The 21,219-nt window shown below is 51.0% G+C and overlaps 1 long non-coding RNA gene across 2 annotated transcripts; it reads left to right on the top strand.

Annotated features, from left to right (window-relative positions):
- Positions 1–16,079: 16,079 nt before the first annotated feature.
- LOC126510392 (uncharacterized) lies at positions 16,080–20,613 on the top strand. Of its 2 annotated transcripts, none has more exons than XR_007594364.1 (2): positions 16,080–16,235; positions 19,434–20,613. It is a non-coding gene; the product is annotated as an uncharacterized lncRNA (long non-coding RNA). The 2 variants fall into 2 exon arrangements; XR_007594362.1 differs by lacking the exon at positions 16,080–16,235 and adding an exon at positions 17,566–17,848.
- Positions 20,614–21,219: the final 606 nt, after the last annotated feature.

Genomic DNA, 21,219 nt, shown 5'->3' with positions numbered 1-21,219 from the left:
TTCACAGGGAGATGCTGTCCCAGGCTTAGGTCCCAGTCAAACCTAACATCAGCTGTTTAAGCCATGATCATGCTCTGTAATCCCAGTCCTTAGGAGACTGAGGCAGGAGGATCAAAGTAAGCCAGAGGTTAGCCTGGGCTACATTATTAGATCCTGTCTCACACACACCAGAAAAGGTAGCAGTAGGTAGAGTGTGCTGGGCCTGAAGGTCTGGCTGCAAGTGCTTCTGCTGTACTTTGAGGATGGTCCCTCATGAACACTTTTCCATGTTAGGGCACACACTTTTGATTTTCTACTTTTCAGTGAGTACCCTTCTAAAAGATGGAACTCAAGAGCAGCTGAGTGGGCTACTCCAGCCACTGGGATGGTATTGTTGTCCCAGGCAGGTGAGAATGTTTGCTTAGCTCTCTTGAAGGGGGAGAGAGAGAGAGATATAGAGAGAGTGTGAGAGATATAGATATATATATAGAGAGAGTGTGATATATATATACATACACACACATATTGAGTTAGATAGACAGACAGACAGACTGACATACACACACACAGAGAACACCCCAAGTCTTAGCAATGAAGAAAATATTGATTATTCTCAAAGAAGGATATCTGTTAGCCTGACCCTAAAAACTCCTAAGATGGATTAGGATAGCATTCATACGCATGTGTATGTGTTGTCTATGTATGTGATATGAATATGGGGTGTGTGTGGTAAATGGGTGCATATGTGTGGTATGTGTATATGTGATATGGTGAATATGGTAAATGGATGTGTATGTGGGATGTGTGTATGGCAAATGGGTATGTATGTTGGGCATGTGTGGTGTGTGGTATACGGTGTGTGTGTATGTGATGTGTGCGTGTGATATATGGTGTGTATGTGGTGTGTGTGAATGTGGTGTGTATGGTGTTTGTATGTGATGTATATATGGGGTGTCTATATATGTGGTGTGTTTGGGCATGGTGTGTGTGTATGTAGTATATATATGAAGTGCATGTTTATGTGGTGTGTGTGTGATGTCTGATGTGTGCATGGTGTGGTATCAGTGTGTATGTATGCGGTATGTATGTGTGGTATGTATATGTGTGTGTGAAGTGTGGTGTGTGTGTATATGTGGAGTGTATATGGGATATTTATGCATGTGGTCTAGTATACGTGTGTGTGTTGTGTGGTATGAGTGTATGTATGTGCGTGTATATGGGATGTGTGTTTATGTGGTGTGGTGTGTGTATATGAGGAGTGTATGTGGTATGTGTGTGATGTGGTATATATGTGTGTGTGATGTGTGCACATGTGCTTTCATATGTGCATGCGTGTCGAAGGACTTACACTAGCCGAGCAGGTGTGCAGCACAGCCCCTGTGCTTCCTTGACTCTCCCTGGTGCTGAAATTAAGGGGCCTTAACTCTTGTTCCAACAGCAACCTCCTTCTCCTACCTGCACTTTCCCGCCTCTGAGCCATTGGCAGAGTGTCTGAACACATTTTGGGGGGAAAAATAAGGTTTTACTGATGGTGAGGTGGACCGATGGTCACACAGGGGAGCAAAAGCTGGGTGGGACACTGACGTCCCAAGTGTGAAGCTCTCCAGCTCCAGTGGTCAGCCTCAGTCACAGCCTGACTGGATGGAAAGGAGGCACTGTGTGTCCTGGTTTTTTTTTTTAGAGAGGGGCTGGGGGGGACAGCAGCGGGCAGGAACAGGGTGACGCTGAGCGGCAACAGCTCTGTTTGAGAACACTCTCGGGGTGGTAAGAGCAAGCAAAGGGGAAGCGATGGCAGTTCCAGCCGACACTATATCTGCTTAGACTCGGGTATAAATAGACGCTTACGCCATTTCTGCTGAGCCAGGCCATGCTAACCTCATTCAGGGACTTTGAGGAGACAGAGAAATGTTTTCTGGTGAAGGAACGCTCCCCCGCCCCACTCTCACAACTGGAAGTACCTCACCGCCTTACCAAAACTCCCCAAAGGTCAGGACTTGGGTCGGGACTTCAGTCACAGTCCCTTCACTTGCATTGTAAATGGTAGTCACTTTGGAAATCGGTTGCCTAGCTTCTTAGGGAATGAAGCATCCATTCCAGCATTGAGGAGGTGGAGGCAGGAGGGTGGACTTCCAGGCCAGCTGGAGCTACACAGCAATACCTTGTTTCAAAACAAAAACAAAAACATGCAAACAACCAAGGACCGAGTGGTGATGGATAACTCCAAGGAAACTGCCTCCCAGACTCGACAGAGCTGATGCCCATACGGACTGGCAGAGACAGCAGCAGCATCCACAAGACCCACAGGTTCAATACAGACGGGTCACAGCACTGAGACAGGTAGGGGGACTCAGGGTCTTACTGCTAACCTAGGAGCTACCTGTACAATACCCGCCAGCAGAGGGGACATCACTGGGTATATCAACCACACTCTCAGGCAAGCCCCGTGCCCGTGAGTAGGCGGCCAACACAAAAGGAACTCAGTGGTATGTCTACGGACTTTTTGGTTCACTTTGCTTTGTTTTCACATGTTTTATCCTATTGGTCTTTTTTTTTTTTTTTTTATTATGTATACAATATTCTGTCTGTGTGTATGCCTGCAGGCCAGAAGAGGGCACCAGACCCCATTACAGATGGTTGTGAGCCACCATGTGGTTGCTGGGAATTGAACTCAGGACCTTTGGAAGAGCAGGCAATGCTCTTAACCTCTGAGCCATCTCTCCAGCCCCTCCTATTGGTCTTTTGCCTGTTAATGTTGCTTTTCATTTTTATGGAGTCTCTTTTTTTTTGTTGTTGTTGTTGTTTTGTTTTGTTTTTGAAAGAGAGAAAGAACATAAAGTTGGTGGGGAGGAGTTGAGGAAAGGGAAAAGCCCTATACTGTATGAAAAAAAATTAAGCACCCAGGAGGCAGAGGCAGGCAGATTTTTGTGAGTTCAAGGCCAGCCTGGTCTACAAGAGCTAGTTCCAGGACAGACCCCAAAGCTATAGAGAAACCCTGTCTCAAAACATCAAAAACAAAGTACTGTATCAAGGACTGTGTGTGGTATGAGGTTCTGGTTTGATCCTAAGAGAGAGAGAGACAGACAGACAGAGACAACCAGAGAGACAGAAGAACCACAAACATACCATACCATAGGATTTACCTGCCCTACTTTTGTTACTAACATAACAAGTACATGCATGAAGGCTCATATGCAAAAATTCTTAGACATTTTGTTCACTGCAAACCAGAAACAACCGGAACATCTAAACGCAGGAGAACGGATAACAAATATGACAGGACCCTAAAGAGGAATAGTATTCTACCATTGAAGAACATCTGATATTTGCGATGCTGGGGCTAACTCTCAGGTGCACCACGGTGGACACGAAATGTAGGAGCTGATCTGTCATCAGCCTGGTTGCCTGGGGTGGGGGTGGGGAATTACTAAGGCGGGGGCATGAGGGAAGCTTGTAGGGTGCTGCAAAGGCTCTGCGTCTTCATTCACATGGCATGACACCAACACATGTCTCTGTCATTGGTCAGCATGCCTCAAATGGATATACAAATATGTTAGACCTCAAGAAAGCAGATTCAATAAAGGTATCCCTAAGCAGGTGGTGGTAGCACATACCAGCAGCTCCAGAACTTGGGAGACTAAGCCTGAAGGACTGCCACAAGTTCAGTGCCATCCTGGACTACATAGTGAATTCCAACCAACCAGAGAGCTTTCCTTCCCAAAAACCTGGGTGAGGGCAACAGAGCTGCCCCACAGCAGGGTGGCTCAGGCCAACACCTTTCCAGAAAACCCAATCAAAGACCAGGGAACGTCTCCCTCAAGGCTGGGCGATAATGCCAGGCTGGAAAAACAGGCAGCCTGGAAAAGGCCCCTCTCCACCCGGATCCTTCAAAAGCTGGAATTTCTGGCTGAACAAGAAGGCCTGGGCCAGTCCCTAGGGGCAGGTTCTCCTCAGCTCTGGGCAGTGTGCCCAGCCACCCCTCACACAGGTGGCAGCTCGCTGCCTAAGCAAGACTGGAGTGCCTGGGGAAAGGTGCCCATAGTCCCGCTGGGACAGCAGAGGAGGCCGCAGAGAGAGGCAGCCCTGAGCCACCCCATCTTCAGTCAGTAGCTCGGGCTGATAAATCAGCCTGCAGTGGACAGTAGCGAGACACCAGCCTGTCCAGTCACTGAGACCTTAACTCTGAGTGTGGCTGGCTTTGCAGCCTCCAGAGAGGGCCAGGAAGGCAGAGTCAGGCCAGGGCTGAGCCGTGTACTTTGAACTCTTGGCCCAGTGCTCTTTCCTCCGTTCAGCCAGGCTCCCAGAAGTTGGGCAGCACTGTTAGCAGAGCTGGTTCTGAAGAAACAGAGGGAAAGCCCACAAGGAGGGGAAATGGGTGGGGAATATGAAGAAAACCCAGAAGGCGTGGCACGAGGCAGCCCTGACCCCAGGTGTGGGTCCCCCTGACGGCAGAGAGACCTACAGAGGGCCCGGTAGAGTCTGGCCACAGGAGTCCTCGGGGTTCCCAGGAGCCCCTTAGGTCAGCTCTGGCTTTCACTCTGTGTAAGCACCGCCCCGTCCCTGGTGTCACCTGCACCTGTTTTCCTGCCTTGCTCAATCTCTCCATTCACAGGCTGTGTGTTCCCAGGGGTCCAGCTCTCTTATCTCCCAGGCTGCTGTTGGCCACAGCCTGAAAAATACAAAATTAGTTAACTCTTCCTTTTCCTCAGTCTTCAACACAACCCAGAGCCAGGGCTCAGGACCTCTGGGATCTGGCCCATTTTTGCTAGGGGACCCCTGCCTAACTTTGTCTCACCTGCCCTACATCTCATTAATAAAAAGAAACAATTTCTATTTCTTTTTCTATACTGGGTGTTGACCTGAGGGCCTTGAACTTGCTAGACAAGATCTCTAGTGAAGAGTTATATCCTCAGCCCTCTCTTTTGTTGTTGTTTTGTTTGTTTGCTAGCCTTGGAGATAGGGTCTTACGTAGCCTCGGCTAACCCCAAACTGGTTACGTACTGGAGGATGACTTTGAACTCCTGATTCTCCTGCCTCCAAATGCTGGTCTTGGAGAAATCACCCAACACACATCTCTTCAGCTCTCTCTTTGAGACAGGATCTCACTAAGTTGCCCAGTCAGGCTTTGAACATGAAATCCTCCTGCCTCAGCTTCCTGAGTAGCCGATTATAGTCAGTCCTTATTATATTCTGCCTTTGGAACACACACACACACACACACACACACACACACACACACACTCCACGTCAACATTTCAGGGCCATCAGGTAGCTAACACTCATCTAATAATTATGAACTTGTAAGCTGGTTTGGTAGGAAAGCAATCTGGCTGAAGCTTCTGAACCAATTTTCACGGTCTGATTTCACACGAAACAGAATCCCGAATTAACAATCACTGAAGTGTATGTTTGCCACGTTCCCTGTTAAAATTCCAGGAAAGAACTTGACATTTCAGTTAAGCCTGCGTGGAGAAACATTCCGTTTCTATTAGGCTCTTACAAAGATAAGGGCAGCTCCTCCTCCTCACCGCAGGCCTGGGGCAGGAAGTGGGGATTTAGGATTGGGTGGTCTTTGAGACCCCTCTTGGGCAGAGCCTGAAAGCTGAACTAGAAAATAAAAGTGATCTCCTGAGTCGAGTGGAGTTAGCAGGCCCGTTGGCTAGCTCATCAGTCAACCATCAGGCCCAAGCTTGGACCTCCCGTCTCTGCTGCTGTAGTAGAAAATGGCTTACCCAGATGATCCTGGCCCCCATCACCTCCAAGCCTCCATGCTCCTCTTCTGCCAGCTCAGCCACGGTTAAGAAAAGATGAAGAGCTAATGGCTGTAGGAGCAGAAAGGAACATAGTCTGGGTGCTGGGGACTGAAGCCAGTGGGAAACAGACCGTACCGCCACTGGCCTGACGAGTGCAAAGCAAAGGTCCTTTTGTCCACCCTCGAGACATGCTTTCATTCCACAGGTGGGGAAACTGCCATTCTCTTTCTCTTTCTTCCTTGACAACCCTGGGTCTCATTAACCAGAGCAAGCGTCCTAGGTAGGACAGGGCAAAGCTGGGTTTCTGGTCTGCTTTGTCTAGAAACTCCCAGGTCTGAGGTTTGGGTCCACTGAGTGGCCTGAGCAGCCTTTCCAATCTAATGCACCCTTTCCCTCTGGGTGGGGTCCCCAGCCTTGCATCTTGGCCATCAATCATTCAGGCTGTGCGTCTGACCCAGGGATCAAACACACACACATACATACACACACACACACACACACACACCACACACACCACACATACACCACACATACATACACACATACACACACACCACACACACATACATACACCACACACACATACACACACATACACACACACCACACACACATACACACACACAAACACACACACCACACACACACAGCCCCTCAAAGGTGGGCTTCCAGGTCCTCAGAGTGATTCCTGTCACCTCCACCTAGCCAGTGCCACTTCATTTTCGGGCCACAGACCTCATAGCCTCCTGAACCTCAGGTCAGCCCTCATGTCCACTATCTCATTCATGAGCTGGAGCCAGAGGAGGCTCCATCACAGCCTCCTGGTAACTTCAGTGTGTGAGAGTCAGAATGGGGAAGAAGCAGAGGATCACCCAAGTTCTAGGGGGAAGAAACGGGGGCACCTTTCCTCAGGCTGAGCCTTTCATTTCACGGGTGAAAAAAAAAAAAACTGAGATCCAGGAATAGAAGAGACCTTTCTTAAGGTCACCCAACAGTCAGAAGCAAGTAGTATGTTTGGGAGACAGTAATTCTCTCTTTTGCCTTCTGGTCACCACATTGAAGCCACATGGAGCTCCTTCTACTAAACTTGTACACACATGTACATGCGCACACACACACACACACACATACATATACACATGCACATGTACATTACATACACATGCGAGCATGCGTACACACACACACACACGTCACACTTCTGTACCTTTTTCTGTGCACCCACAGCCAGCTTCACCTCACCTGCCCCTGTCCCCACCGTCCCTGGTGCTGCCCAGACCCATCCCAGATGCCACCTCCTCAAGCAAACCCTCTCTGCACGGTCCCCTTTGCACCGCCCTTCACATTGCCCAGGCTGGGTTAGTAAACCCTCCGATACCTCCTTCAGGAAGGCGGAGTTCAGATCTCCGAGAGCAGCCTGGTCTATGCCTAGCCTGTCTTGGATGTCCAGCAGGTATTTCTGGAAAGAATTATCTTTGTGTATACTGTCATTATGAATGGCCGGGATTGACAGGCTGTCGCTTGAGTCAGCCACCATGCTCAGCAGACTATTCTGACACCTGCGTCTGCACATCATAGCAAGCTGAGCACAGGCCCCATGTCACAGACAAGGAGAAAAGCAGCTGGTCCCTTGTGTCTGGGAGAGGGCAGCGTTAGTGCTGAGTGACCTCTGTGTTCCTGAAAGCCAGCTGAGGAGCACATTGGGGTGATTCCTCCAGTCTAAAGGACCTAGTGTCCCAGAGCCTGAGGATTACTCCCTCCAGGCCCCTGCCTCATCCAGAGGCTGCCCTGCTGGTTTGCAGTCCCAGTATGGCCAGGTGACAAGCATTCTCTGCTGGCTGCCTGCCACAGGAACACAAAGTACCTTTACACACAGCCTCTCTTTGTCCCCTGCTGGCGAGTGCAGAGAGGACAGGCCAAGGGCAAGGTGCTAAGGTGGCAGCTGCTTGTCTTGCCCGAGTAGCCTGCTCTCTTTCACTTGGGGCTTCCTCCTGGCACCCCATCCCGAGGCTGCAGGCCGGACAGGGGGCTCAGGCCGGACGAGGTGTGTAACCCTCTCCTAGCCCAGAAAAACACGCAAGAGGGGCTTAAGGCTTTGCGAGGAAAGTTGGGACAACCATGGGGTTCTCCTTGCTCATGAAGTCTGGGTTCCCTACAGCTAGTCTTCATAAGAATTTGAGAAGCTTTAATCTCGTGTCCCTTAATCAAGACTCATTGAAGCCAGTTGTGGGGGCATACGTTGTTGATCCCAGCACTTCTGAAGTAGAGGCAGGTGGATCTATGTGAATTGAAGGAGAGACCGATCTATATAGTGTGTTCTGAGCCAGTGACACAGTGAGACCCTATCCCCCACCCCCACCCCAAAAAATGCCAGGTGGTGGTGGCACAGGCCTTTAATCCCAGCACTTGGAAAGTAGAGGCAGGCGGATCTCTGTGAGTTCAAGGCCAGCCTGGTTTACAAGAGCTAGTTCCAGGGCAGCTAGGACTGTTACACAGAGGAACTCTGTCTGGAAAAGCCAAAAAAAAAAGGGGGAGGAGGTGGAGGAGAAGGAAGAGGAAGAGGAGGAGGAGGAGGAGGAGAAGAAGGAGAAGAAGAAGAAGAAGAAGAAGAAGAAGAAGAAGAAGAAGAAGAAGAAGAAGAAGAAGAAGAAGAAGAAGAAGAAGATTATTCATTGGGAGATAGGAGCTGGCTTGCTGTAGTCCCAGCATTCAGGAGGCTGAGGCAGAAGAATCGCTATGAGTTTCAGATGTGTATCTAAAGTCAACTGACAACCTTATCAGAGCCAGGATTGCACAGCGAGACTCCACCTCAAAACGAAATGAGACCAAAGGACTCATTGGAAAGCTAGGCTCCCTTGCCTCTTTTCTTCCCATGAGTCAAATCCTTGACCCAGATGCTTGGGCTACCAATGTGTCAACTCTGCTCCCACCCTTGCTCCCTGCTGAGAAGGGGACAGGAGCTCACCCCATGTATCTGCCTGTCACTGACATCAGCTTGTTTGATTCTTGGGGGGATTCAAACACTTCTCCCCACTTCCTAGACGAAGACACCATGGCACACAGAAGACCACACAGGTGCCCCAAGTGTGAGTGGCTGGCATTTGAACTTTGGTCCTGAATGCTGCAGAACCAATTTCCTTGGGATCCCTATCTCCAACCTCTACAGCCCATGTCTCTCCAGGGAAACCCACAGCCCAACACCCCATTGTGCTCAACTGTCTGGCACTGGCGTGTTCCCAGAGTATGGAGAACATATGGTCAGGGGCCAGCCGGGGACGTGGCAAGAGGCAGGCTACTCAGCTGTGGCTTCATCCTGATCTGTCACTGAGGGCCACACAGCCATCTGAACCCATCTGTTTTAGTTTGCCTGTCTTTGCTGGTTCTGAGCCAGGATCTCACATAGTCTGGGCTGGCCTTGAACTCCCTTTTTTAACTGAGGCCGGCCTCAGAGTCCTAAACATCCTTTTTCCACCTCCCAGGTACCGCGATTATGGGCATGCGCCACCACCTGTTGTAGTCATTCTTTGTGTGGTCGGTTTTGGGGTTTCCCCTCCATTCCTGGGGATTCTGATGAAAATTAGCCGCTCATCAGATCACAGGATTTTGCATAGCTGTGCAGGGCAGGCAGACAGTAAGAGCTTGTTGTGGGCCTGTGGTCTGGGGTGGGGATGTTGGGAAGGGCGGAGTGGTGATGTTGAAGAAATGACACAGAAACCCACAGGAAACTTCATCAGAGACCCACGGAAGTCACACCACGAGAAGAGAAAAACTTCTCGATTTTGGCTGAGTAGAGACAACAATAATTACCAGCATTTACAGAAACGGCTTTGAGTCCCCACCTAACTCCCACGAAGCCCGGCCATGAGTAGGATCTCATTAGCTGTGTGTCGGATGAACTCAGATGTTTTACATGATGAAGACGGTGAACTCTCTGCGCCGATGCTCATTCCTCCTTGTCTGTGCTTTCTGGAGCTCAGATGTCTCTTGACAACTTTTCCACAATTAGAAAGCGTATTCCCAGGCTAGTGTTGCTGTGAAATTCAGTTACCTTGAGATTGGCCAGGTTGCAGGGAGGGCTCCAGGGCTTCCGGGCAGCTCACAGCTCTGGATACACAAAGGGCTAGAGACGGATCAGGTGTCAATCTTTAAAAGGCAAAACAAAACAAAAAACTTGGTACTTTTTTTATTACTTGAGTGCCAAACTATGTACATCTGTATTTTTTTTTTGTGACACATGGGTGCACACACACACACCACACACACACACACACACACACACACACACACACATCAATGTCTGCTAGGGAGGGGTACCTGTTGTCTTATTTTTATTTTTGCCCCAGTACATTGAAATCCCCCAAATTGTTACAACCTAGATTCTATTTCCCCCCAGAGGAGAAACAGTTGCTGCTGCTGCTGCTGCTGCTGCTCGCGCTAAGAACACGGCATTTTTCTCCTCATCCTCCATGCTCCCCGCCCGCACCTGCCCTACGTGGGAGAAGTGGCCGGCTGCTAGCGTCCGGCTGCTAGGGAGATGCAGATGAGCATCTCCAATAGGGAAATGTTGTACCTTGCCAGCTCAGAAGAAGAAAACCATCGGCTGGAACAGCAAAGCCTGGGCAATGGAGCCAGGCAGAGAGGAGGGAGAAACCCCCCAGTGTTGGCATCTCCCGTGATGTCAAGGCAGAGTCACTGTGCCCAGGAGGCTCGAGCCCTCCGGCAGTTCCCTGTCTCTGCAGGGGCAGTCATACACGCCTTTCCTGGAAGAGAGCCCTGTACCCACAGAGGATCTACCCAAGACCAAATGGTATGGAGGCCCAGGAGGACGCCCAGCTTCAACGTTCAGTTTTTAATGAAGAAAATGTGAGCCAACAGTTTCCCCTCTCATATGAGAAGAAAACCTGGACGGTCTAGGAAAGGTCTCACATGACCCTGGTTCCCCAGGTCTGTGTAGGCCAAAGGCCAGAAGGTGAGGATTAAGGTGAGACCACCTCTTCCCCCAGCCTTCTGGCCACTGTAATAAGGCCTAGGACGAGTCTGTTTATATAATGAAAACTACATATGTAATAGAGAGTTTGTTAATAGCTGTTATTTTTTTAAGTAAAAAAAAAAAAAACAGGTAAAATTATTTTTAGGGACTTTTGTTTCCCCAGGACAACCAATGTAAAAATAATGAGCTCCTTTACATATTTATTTTGTATGATTCTTCCATGTCTTGTGTGCACAATGTTCTCAGGCCAGGGCCGTAGGCCAGCGATAGGATACTTACGTAGCATATGGGGAGTCTTGAGTCCAATCCTAGGAACCACAACAAATGATCAAATATTAAAACCATTCTCTCTGTATCCCTCAGCTTGCTAAGTCCTTTCCCAATACCAATGGCCCCATTTGGCTCAGGGCTGCCACACTGGACAGAACCCATCTAGAACTTTCCTTGTAGTCTGCCACTCCTCACAGAGGAGATTATTTGTCCTGCTCTGACCTATTTGTCTTTGCCAGAAGCAGGAGCAAGGCATCCCTTGGGCCTGGGTAACCACCGTCTTTCCTCGTTGGCCTGTAAGAAAGGTCAGAGCCTAACGGCCTCAGAAAGCCCCGCCATTCTGCTGGCTGTGTGACTGAACCCCTGTGTATAAACCACGGAGAGAGGTGCTGCAGGGCTGAGGGAAGAGGCCGGGACCTGTCCCAGCTCCTGTCCTATAGACAACTCACCCAGCAGGCCTGCAGTATGGACGGGAAGACTAAGAACAATCCACACAGCCTCAGCACCAACTAACCCAGCCTGCCTATCTGCCTGTCTGCCTTCCCTTTAACATGGTCTCAAAGTAGCCCAGGCTGACCTCAAACTCTCCGGGTAGCCAACGGTAATCTTGAACTCCTGACCCTCGCAGTTTCACCTTCTTAGTGCTGGGACTACAGGCTGTATGTCATGAAGCCCCGTTAATGCCATGCTGGGGACCAAACCCAGGGCATCACACTTGCTAAGCAAGCATTCTGCCCACTGAGGCACTGGCCAGCCCTGTGGCTCACATGTTCACCCATCATTCTTAAACATGTAGAAGAACAATGGTAGGGCACAGAGCCCTTTGAACTGCGGGTAAGAGAACGTAGGACCCAATCCCAAGGTCCAATTCTGTTGTCAATATTTAGAATTTTGACTGAAAGAGCCCTAATGGGGGTACAGCCAAGTGTAGCCTTTTGTTTAAGCTTAGTAGCAGGTTTGTGGTTGTCTGAAAGATTCCTCTGTACTTCTCTCTAGATCAGAGATACTTTACCATTTAAGTGTATTAATATGATCCTGCCTCAGGCATGCAATTTTTCTTTAAATGTAGCAAAATATAACTGCCCCCCCCATGCACACACACTTAATAAACCTTGTGTCTCCCTTCCATTTGGGGGGTCCTGGAGAGGACCAGAGCCCAATAGTAAACACTGTGCCTTAGGGAATCAGAGATGAAGGGGTCAAGGCGAGTCTGGGTGGGGAGACTGTCCACAGCTCACCTGGTCAGGCCTGCCCCTGGTTCCCAGCCCCACAGCTGTCGACTCCAGGCGAAGGGAGTCCGTTCTCTCCCCGCCTTGCTGGTCTTTGCCTTCTCACCTGGTGAACTGATCTGGGCTCATCCGGCCAAGTTTATAGGGTTCATCGCCCACACCCTTTTTATTTTAGGCAGGAATTTCTGTGATGCAGACTGGCCTAACACTTCCTATGTAGCCAAGGACGGCCTTGAACCTCTAGAGGACTCTGCTGTCTTCCCCTGTGGAGTGCTGGGATTAAAGGCAAAGTAGCACTGGATTGATTCCCCGTAGCTTTATGTGGTGCTGGGTATCGAACCCAAGGCTTCCTGCACGCCAGGCAGTCACTTACCAGCTGGGCCACATCTAGCCCAACTCACCCCTTTTAAATGTGTGTTTCCCCTAAACCTTAATTCTGCCCTTTCGAGTCACTTCTCCCTGTACTACCCTGGAGGCCAGGGTCACTGTGCAGGGGCAGGGCAGGGAGGGAAAGGGGTTGAGAGGCTGAGGGAGAACATTCATGCACCAGGTCCCACTGGGCTCTTTTACCCCAGCAAACAGGTCCTGTTGGTTTGACATTTGAAGAGTTTGGCACCAGTTCCCCTAGGTTGGTTAAATGGTAACTTGTCTTGGTGACAAGGAATGTGGCACCAGCTCGGACACAGTTCAGTGGCCCCAGCTCACGCTATGAGCACAGGTGGTATTTCTTTCTCATCTCGATTTATTTTGGCTCTCTTTTCTTGTGGTGTGTGTATGCTCGAGTGAACTTGTGTGTGTGTGTGTGTGTGTGTGTGCGCGCACATGCACAGGCATGTGCTCATTCCCACACACGTAGAGGTCAATGGAAGATGTTTTGTGCCTGCTCCATCACTCTCAGTTTTTGTCCCCTTGGGCAGAGTCCCTCGTTGAGCCCAGCACTAGAGGCTTTCTACTTTTTTCTATCTATCTATCTATCTATCTATCTATCTATCTATCTATCTATCTATCATCTATCTATTATCTATCTATCTAATCTATCTATCATCTATCAAACTATCTATCATCTATCTATCTATCTATCTATCTATCTATCTATCTATCTATCATCTATCTATCATCTATCTATCTATCTATCATCTATCTATCATCTATCTATCGATTTATCTATCTAATCTTTTTGGTTCTTCAAGACACTGTTTCTCTGTATAACAGCCCTGGCTGTCCTGGAATTCATTTTTGTAGACCAGGCTGGACTTGAACTCACAGAGATCTACCTGCTTCTGCCTCCCGAGTGCTGGAATTAAAAGGTGTGCACCACCACCATCCTCCCAGATATTTTTCGATTTTATTTATTTACTTTTAGTCCCCAGGCTTTCCTGGCAAAAAGGGGCACTTCTCTCCCCTGAGCCATCTCACCTGTCCCTTCTTTTCTTTATTTGAAGCAGTCTCAGTAAGTACCCAGGCTGCCCTGTGTAGCCTAGGCTGGCAATCCTCCTGCCTCTGGGGTTACAGGCGTGAGCCACCAGCATTCTGTATTCTGTCCCTCCCCCAGAGTTGCCCCTTTCATTGCCTTCCTAGCCCAGCGAGGAAGAGCAAGGAAGACTGACCACTTAATGACAGAGCACAAGCACCAAAGGCCTTGCCTTGTGTGATTTCTTAACTGAGAGCTGCTATGCCCATTTTACAGGAGGCACAACCGAGGCGGAGAGTTGTGAGGTCACTCTCTGAGTCATTCAGGCCTGGCTAAACATGACTGAGCCGGAAATTGAACAGTCTAGGGCAGAACCTGGGGCTTCCCCTGATGTTGGAGACAAGTTCTGGCTTCCAAAGAGCAAATGTTCTTGGTGGGGCCTGAGGAACGGTCACATGCCAAACAAGAGCCAAGTCTCCCTCTGTTCTGCACCCCAGGGCCTCATCACCTCTCACCCAATGTCCTAAGAGACAGGACATTCTTTAGTAGACAAAGGAAGACAATTGGGGGGGGGGGCTTGGTGCCAAGTGTCACAGAAGGTCAGCCCCAGAGACATGTCTGGACACAAAACCCAAATTTCCTTTTTTTCTTTATTTGTGGCTGGGCAGTGGTGGCGCGTGCCTTTAATCCAAGCACTAAGGAGTCAGAGGCAGAGGCAGAGGCAGGCAGATCTCTGAGTCTGAGGCCAGCCTGGTCTACAGAGTGAGTTCCAGGATAGCCAGGGCTACACCAGGAAACCCTGTCTTGAAAACCATGCATATATTGTGGGTGTGGGTACACATGTGCTCATACACAAGTCTCAGTGTACACACACGGGTCTCAGTGTACATGCACGAGTCTCAGTGTACACACACGGGTCTCAGTGTACATGCACGAGTCTCAGTGTACAACTCCGCGGAGCCAGCTTTCTCCTTCCACCTCATGTGGACTCAGGGCATTAAGCTCGGGTTGCCAGGCTTACACGGCAGCGAGCATTTTACCTGCCAAAGCATCTCTCTGACCCCACTCCCATGTTTTTGAGACAGGATGTCGTGCAGCCCTGGCTCTCCTGGAACTTGCTGTAGCTGAGGATGACCCTGAGTTAGCTTTCTGATCCTCCTGCCTCCACCTCCTCAGGGCTTGGATAACATACTACATGGTGCTGAAAACTAAACCCAGGACTTCATGCGTGCTAGACCAGTGCTCAACCCAGGGCTTCACTCACGCTAGTCAAGCACCCTAGGGACGGTCTTACAATCCCCTTCCACCTCCTCTCCCTTCCTCTCTCCTTTCTTTCTTCTTTTCTTTTCTTTTCGGGGGGGGGGGACGGGGGAGGGACGACACACACACATCTGAGCCACAGAGAATTTGTGGAAGTCAGAGGACAGCTTGCGGGAGTTGGTTCTCTGCTTCCACCATGTGGGGCTCAGGGTTCAAACTCGTTCCAAGGATCCAGCTCCAAGCATCAACCTCTGTAGCAGGCACCTTGACTTGATGTGTGTGAAAGAGCCCTGGGTGGGGCCTGGCACACACTGGGTACTCGGCAGCTCCGCCCGCGCCTCTCTGTGATTCTCTGTCAGCCTCAGAGGAGCAGGGGACCCAGGATTCCCCACGAGAGACAGGGGGTGCTCGTCTTTCCCCGTGGAGCCCCTGGATGCCATGCTGGCTGGCGATGTCTTTACTGAAGGATTTTCAGAGGCCAGTGGGAGGTGGATCCAGGGTCACGGGGAGGTTGAGCCAAGGACAGCTGCCCACAGCAGGCCGCAGCCTGGCCCTCACAGTCCTGCGAGCTGATTTGGTTGCCATGTGAGACCTTGTTATGTAAATCAGCACGGGGTAAGCTCACTCAAGCCTAAGAAATAGGAATTTCTCCACCCACCCCCACCCCGTGGTTTTTAACCAGCTCCAGGTGCATGGCAAGGCCAGAGCAGGTGGCCTGAGAGAGAAATGTTGGGCTCTCCCCCAGATGTGTTCACGGCGAGGCCACCGGGCCCCACACACCTGGAGCCACCTGTCTGAGGGTGGAGACCCAAGGTCCATTACACTATGAGTGGAGAGCCTCCCGCCGCCTTTGACCCAATTCCTCCCTCTCTGAGACAAAGGGAAAGAGTGGGGCCGACTTCCAGAGCCCAAGGCTCGCCTACCATCTTTCTATGGGTTCAGTTAGTTCTGGGAGGCAGCCAACACTCCCTTCCGCTGAGAGAAAGAGAGTGAGTGTGGCTCAGGTGTGCAAAGTGTGCTTCTGGGGTCTCAGCAGGGACATTCCTGCTCACGAGACTTCTAGTTTTACTGTTCTCCTATGACTGCTTCCTCCAGGGCACCCAGTGGGTGACTCTGCCACCTCCAGGACCCTGGACTGGAGCCACCTTTATAGAACCGGTTTGAAACCAAACAATGTCAGCTGAACTAGAGGTCAGAGGTCTCCATGGGCCAAGAAGGGCAAAGGCTGAGGTACCAGGCAGACCATGGTACCTATCTAGGGAGCTCATCCTTGCCTAACAGGGGGCTAGAAGATGACCAATGGGCTGTGAGGGACTGGGGAGCTGGTGTCTTTCCTCACCCTGGAGGTAAAGAAGGGGTTCCCGTGTGGGTCGGGTGGAGGGAAAGCAGAACAACTTCTACAACATTCTGGATGTTGTGTTGGGGCGGGTGTTCTAGAGTAAATGGTTGCCTTGAACCCCACATATCCTCTCCCCCAGAGGGACCTGAGGAGGGGGTGGCTCTGGGTAGAAACTGAGGAGAAAGGCAGAAAGGGGGTCAGGCCCAGGCTCAGTTGGTAGAGGGCTTGCCTAGCATGCATGAAGTCCTGGGTTCGAGTCCCAGCACTGCATACATTGGGTCTAGTGATTCAGCTGAAATCCCTGTACTGGGGAGGTAGAAGACGGAGGTCAGGAGTTCAAGGTCACTACCCTCAGCTACACAGTGAGTTCAAGATCACCCTGAGCTCTAAATAAAACAGAAAGGCAGGAACCTTACAGATCCTTACAGATGAACGATTTGAGGAGGTCCCAACCCCTATGAGGACAAATCTAAGGGACAAAATCCGGTGGCAGGAGTGAACTGGTTGGCAGACAGCTTGGTGGGCATTTGAATCTATCTAGACTTGACCCCACCTCCGTGACTGAGAACCTGGGGGCCCTTACCCCCACCACCGTGTGTCCTGAGGTAGGGAGGGATGGGGATCCTAGTCAGAATTTGGGATGGCGTATGGCCTAGGGAACCTTCTGGATATGCATGTGCAGAGGAAGCCGCTTGGCCTTTCTGCTCCCTTTGCCTGGCACACACCTCGGGCAGACTCCAGACTTGCTGACCTCAGAAAGCCCCGCCCCTCCAGCCTGGTGCTTCTGACTACTTATTTCCTACCGAAGACTCAGGGTTTCGCCCACTATGGAGGGTGCAGAGGCGGCTCCACCCAGGGGCCCACCCAAAGGCCACAGGGCACCCTTGTTCACATTCCTGTGCCCTGGTAGTGTAATGGATGCACTAGGACCCGGCACACCTTCCTTCTGGGTCTGGAACCAAAGGTGAAAAACCAGAAAAGCTCTGAGCCACCATCCAGCCCCTGAAGTCCTCCATCTTTGGCTCTCCACACCACATTCCACCCCTTCTTCCCCGGTAACGGAGCGGAGCGGCAAGGAGAAGTCCATGGGTAATTGTGACTTCTCCCCCACCAAGGGATAGACCACCGAGGAGCCCAGCAGTCAAGAGCCCAGTCTGCCAGCCCATTTCCCTGGAAATCGGTTAAAGTTGCCAGCCCAGGAAAAACGTCACAATGCCCCCTCCCCCACACCCTCAAACTCCCCTCCCCACTCCCTGCCCCCTCTCCCTCCCTGGGCTTGCATAGTTTGCACGGTTTTAATCCACCCTCACTTAAGCGCCCTTTGTAGGTGGGGAGACTGACAAGCTCTCCTGGTAAGCCAAGGGCAGGCCTGGGTTTGGAATCCTGGGCCGGCCCTCCTACTCCAGCCTCGCAGAGTCCCGGATGGCCTTTCTCCAGAGCTCTGCAGTGTGAACACCCAGGCGCCTCCATTCAGGGCCTGACTCTGTAGCCAGACGAGTCTAGTGATGTCATCATTGCCATGGAAACCCTCCCCAGGCGTCAGGCAGGACCAACCTCCCCTGTGCAGTTTCCCTTTGTGTGGACTTTGCAATGCGTTGCCAAGGCAGTGAGGCCTGCTGGGTGAGTTGGCACAGGGCAGGGAAGGCAGACAAAACCCCACACTGCATCCCAGCAACCACACTCACAACATGAGAGAGGGGGGCTCCAGGTGGTGCTCCCCGGTCTGGGTGGGGTGTGCAATGAGGGAGGGGGGGTGGAGACCTGTTCAGAACCCCATTGAGTATTGCTAGTGGGGTCCTGCCACCTGGATCTGCTGGGCCTGGATCTTGTGAAAGGGGCAGACCTGCTTGGCAGGGGGTGGGGAGGAATCGGTGGTTTGGTGGTTTGAGTGTGCAGGTCATTCTGAGAAGCACATTAGCTGTGATTGGCCGGCTGGGCTCTCAGACTCCTCACAGCCACTCTGGGGAAGGGGACAGGAGAAATGGGTGCCTTTTGTGCTTTGGGTTTTGTTTGGGGTGGTGGTTTGGGATCTGGGTGTCTTTGAAACACTGCATAGCTGAAGTTGAATTTGTAATCTCACCTCTAGTGCGCTAGGGTTGCAGGTGTGCGCTGCTATCCCTGGCTTGTTTATTTATTTGTATTTCTTATTGTTGATAAACCTCCTTTTGCAGTGGAAGACACCCAAATGCACCACAACGCTCCAGCTTGCCCATGGTCACCAACTTGAGCCTAACACAGCTAGATTTAAAATGGGGGTGGAGGGTGGGGATTTTCAAGGTCCTACCCAGTGACTTCCTCAGTATGGATTGGTCCCACAGCCTGGAACCTGTTGGTTTTAAAGAACGAATACTACAGCACCTTTGTAGAGGGATTCTGCTGTCTACCCAAGCCCCAAACTACTGAGATCTAAACCAGCTTTTAGCCAAGGAAGAATAACAATCTGCCCCTCCCTCTTGACTGCCTACATAGGCTCCAAAAACTATTGGCCAGTAAGGACAGCCAGTGTCCTGGCCAAAGTCTACCAGGCCACCACCACCACCACCACAGCCTTCAAGCCACACCCTCTTTTGTCCTTCCTGCACCAGGGGCCTCTTCGTTCCTTCCTCACTTAAAAGGTTCCTTGTTCCTTCCCTCTGACTGTGGCTAGGTGATCCTTGACTTAGAGCATCAGATTTCCCCTCCCCCTATGCCCCTGTTCTTAGAAGTCTTCAGGAAGAAACTTAATAACCTTTGCTGGCAAACTGGCCAAGCCTTCTGCTTACAGCTGAAGACGTGGCCTTCCTGGGTCCACCCCCAGCCTTTCTGCTTTCTCGGCTACCTTCAGGCTTCAAGGCTACCTTCCTCTTAACTTCCCAGAGGGCCAAAGCTCTTCAATCTTGTGGGCTAGGCTACCTGTTCAGGCTGGGAGGAGACTGAGACCCTGGAAGACCTGCCCCTGTGCTGGGCCTCGGCTCCTCTTTCTCCACCTGTGTGACTCTGTTGAAGGTCAACAAAGTCAAGTGACGGAGGATGAGGGCTGAACTCACAGCAGGATGCCAGAAATGGTTGTGGGGTGATTGGTTCTGTGGCTCTCAGGCTGTCCTTGGTTCGCCGACAACCGGACAGCATCTGGCCTACCCGTGCTCCACCTCGGCCCGTCATTCCTTCATGAAGTAAGGATTTCCTTTCATTTGTACTATAAAGACTTCTTTTTTTCCTTCCAAAGGTTCCAAAAGAGCCAAAAAGGGTGAAGGGGAAGATATGAAGACCAGACAACTCATCAAGATATCCGCCCATACAGCAGCGAGGGAAACACCTTCAGAGCTACTGGCAACTGTGGTTAGCGCTAGTCCAGCCCCTGGCACTGGGACAAACACCTTTGTTCCATTTTCCAAACTTCCTGTACTTTAAGACTGTGTTTTGTAACAGAGAATCCCAAGAAATGCTAGCTCTCCTCTTAAGGGCACAAGGCTTCCAGCCGACAGGAAGGCAGGCTGGTAGGTCAGGTGACCATCAAGACCCATGGAAAGTGCCCCAGTGAGGCAGCCAGAGCTCAGAGGCCTGGCCTTGCATCCCCTGGAGACTCAGATCCCAGTGAGAAAGTCCAGGCTGATCAATAGGCCTCGGGGTGATGAAGGGGGAGCCTCACATAGGCCTTTGAACCTCCTTTGGCACAGCAAGTCCAGAGTGTCCACAAGGGGTGGAGTAGCCCTGTGAGCTGGCTTAGCTGGCCCTCAATTTAGTCATCTGGAAATGGGGACAGGATACCCCTTACACAGGCGACTGGGAGGGAGGATGTCTAGTTATTATTGTGGTTTTTATTTTTAAAGGGTCTTGTTACATAACCCGGATTGGCCTGGAACTCACTCTGCAGCCCAAGCTGGCATTGGGTTTTCAATCCTCCTGCCTCAGCCTGCTGAGATTATAGACATCCACCACCACCACATCTGGCTCTGTTAAGGGAATGAAATGACATCAGTGCCCTTAAGCCCCTAGCAGATCATGCCCTGCACAGACGGGGGGGGGGGGGGGGCAGAAAAAAGCTGTGTAAAGTCAGATGACTGCACAGCCCTGGCTCTTACTGACTGGGGAATCCACTCCACACCAACGGGACTGGTAAGATCTCCCGTGTCGGAGCTCTCTCTGATCCAAAACTCTGGTGTATTGGAAGCCTGTGGCTTTCTGGGTTTTGGATTGTGAGGATCCCTTGGGGGCCCAGGCTGTGGAAACTGCCACGATCTGTCCTGCCACAGCCAAGCAGCAGCCTGCGGGAGCGAGATGGATTATGGCTTTGTGGGGAGTCAGATGGCTAAAGAGCCTGTGAAGGTCACAAGAGATCCATGTGGGCTGCAGTTTCCCTTCTAAATGTTAGCACTGACCTTAATAAAATAACACCTGTGCATGTCTATTGGGGACCCTTTTGTGGACTGATTTCTTCAAAGGGTTTAATGGTAGGAACCGGGGACCCTTTGGGTGACTCTAGGTGGCACCAGGCAGGTGGTACCATGTTATGTATTCTGACTAGCTGGATCTGCCCACAGAAGCATTCTCAGGTCCCTCCTAGTGGATCTATCTGAGCTTTGGTCCCATCTGAAGCAAGGGGTCTTGCCAGCAATAAGGAGAGAGCCTGTAGGAGGCAGAGGGTGTCCACGGGTCCTGGACTAGAATGGTAAGTATCTGCCTAAAGCTTTGTGTTTGGGATGAGGAGAGTGCTGTGTGAGGCATTTGCATAGCATCTCCCCCTCCAGGGAAAGTCTGTGGTGGTCAGGGCATCTTGTCCTCACTTGCATTTTATTGCTTTTCTTTCAGACAGGGTTTCTCTGGGTAGCCCTAACTGTCCTGGCTCTCACTCTGTAGACCAGGCTGGCCTTGAACTCAGAGACCCACCTGCCTCTGCCTCCATGGGCAGCTTTGTCTTTGACCCTTTAACCAATCAGGAGCCAGGCCAGATGGATAGGTTTGCCATTTAGCAAGACATGGAGCTGTGGCTTTCTTAGTCCTGATCCCACGGA

The sequence above is a fragment of the Alexandromys fortis genome, unplaced genomic scaffold, assembly GCF_014885135.2.
Source record: "Alexandromys fortis isolate MF-2015 unplaced genomic scaffold, M_Fortis_MF-2015_v1.1 scaffold_31, whole genome shotgun sequence".
In the NCBI taxonomy this organism is placed as follows: domain Eukaryota; kingdom Metazoa; phylum Chordata; class Mammalia; order Rodentia; family Cricetidae; genus Alexandromys; species Alexandromys fortis.
This window is presented reverse-complemented; position numbering and strand designations above follow the sequence as displayed.